The sequence below is a fragment of the Propithecus coquereli genome, unplaced genomic scaffold (genome assembly GCF_000956105.1).
Source record: "Propithecus coquereli isolate 6110/MARCELLA unplaced genomic scaffold, Pcoq_1.0 Scaffold337, whole genome shotgun sequence".
NCBI lineage: Eukaryota > Metazoa > Chordata > Mammalia > Primates > Indriidae > Propithecus > Propithecus coquereli.
In genome coordinates, this window is record NW_012149030.1 from 692853 (window position 1) to 694852 (window position 2000).

The following is a 2000-nucleotide window of genomic DNA, read 5'->3' on the forward strand; positions in this document are numbered from 1 at the left end:
TTTCAATCACCAAAGCACATCTGCTTTATGATCATCAGTAAAGTATAGGTTGGTTTGTGACTTGCTTTTTGTGACTTTCTTTCTCCAATTGAGTATATTAGCAGTGATGGAGAGTCAGTTATGAGATTTCAGGAGGCCTTTTGCACTTCTTTCTCGTTTCTTTGTGATCTACTGAAACCATAGCTACAGTCTATTTAGCCTGTTGGAGAGATGTGAGAGAACAAATGGGGAAAAGTTGAGCCATCCAAAAGTAGCCGACAGCCAGTCAATACACATTATGTGAGACATCCCAGCCTCAATCAGCAGGGCCACCTCCCTAACCCAACTACAAATATAATACTGAGTCAGCTAGACACAAAGAACCACCCAATTGAACTATCGACTTGTGAACAATAAACAATGATATTGCTTCTCTTAGTTTGGGTTTCCAAGAAACAAATTCTGAGACTTGGACTCCTGATCAAGTGATTATTGGGGGCATGCTAGCAGGTAAAGAGGAGAAAAAGGAAGCAGGATAGGGCTAGGGAATAAAGCTAAGTACAGGTAGATATCGGTCCGGGACTACATACGTTCTGATCCAAAGGGGAAGCCTGAAACACAAATAGTACCACAAAGTTCATCCCATGATAAGGAGAGTGAGTGGTCCTTCCTAACCTGGTATAAGTCAGTTTATTGGCAGAGGGCTTTGCTCCAAGGAAAATGGGACTGAGGAAGTGGGCTGGGGAGTAGTCTTTGGTGCTAAAGGCTCCCATTGGTTGAGGGCTAAGCACCATAGAACGGGCAGCTGGCAATGGTCAGACAAAACTCACAACCACGGGAGATTGGGCACACCTGCCACAGAAGGGAATTGTGTTGCAGGCACCAGTAGTAACTGCTACATTGTTTTAAGCAACTAAGTTAAGCAGGGAAAACTAATACAATAATATTTTCATAATTTCCTAGCCACTTCTGAAGCTCAAAGTTTACATGTTTAACTATTTTGTGCTTATGCAATATTAGAGTAAGGAGTTTAGATTATTTTTACTACAGAAAACAGGAAACTAACAGAAATTTGTTTTTGTGTTTTGCAGAGGAATATGATAAGACCAAACTATTTTCTGGAAGAACCCCTTTCATGACATTTTGATAAATGAACTGGAGTGCCAAGATTCAAATAACAGACAGATCAGTCAGGAGGATGTATTGAGAGTTGACTTATATATTCAGCAAAACCCTGAATTAATCTGCATTAAGTAGATTGCTGAGAAAAAAAAAATCAAGACATGGTGTCTTACCTTTGTCAGGCTGCTATGATAAAATATCGTAAGCTGCGTGGCTTAAACAGGCACTTATTTCTCACAGTTCTTGGGACTGGAAATTCCAAGATCAAGGTGCCACCTAATTTAGCCCCCAAGGAGGGACCTCTTCCTACTTGTAGATGGTCTCCTTGTCACCGTGCCCTTACATGGCGAAGAGAGGACAAGCTTATGCTCTTTCTCCTCTTATAAGGGCCCTAATACATCAAGAGAGTCCCACCCTCATTCCCTCGTCTACAGGTAATTACCTCCCTAAATCTCCATCTCCGAATAGTCTCATTGGGAGTTATGGCTTCAACATAATGAATTTTGTTTGGAGTGAGGAACAATTCATACGAGATTGGGCATGTTCAGGATGGTATGGCCATAGACGGGGTGGGGTGCACAATACAGTCTATAGAACATGGTAAACAATTTAATATGAAAGGGTAGGAGGAGAGAGTATAGAAAAGAAATCAGAGCCAAATATTTTATGATTTCTCCTGGGTATCGATATATTAATAATTAAAAATACAGAAGAGCAAATTGATTTGAGGAGAAGATCATGAGGACACATTTGGCATTGTTGAGTTTGGATGCTTTAGAATATTCAAATAGCACTATAGTACAGGCATTTGAAACATGGCTGTAAATCTTAGTTGAGTTTATGGTGTAGAAGATTTAGAAATAATTAGCATATTATAGTTTTAAAAATGGGTCTTTTCA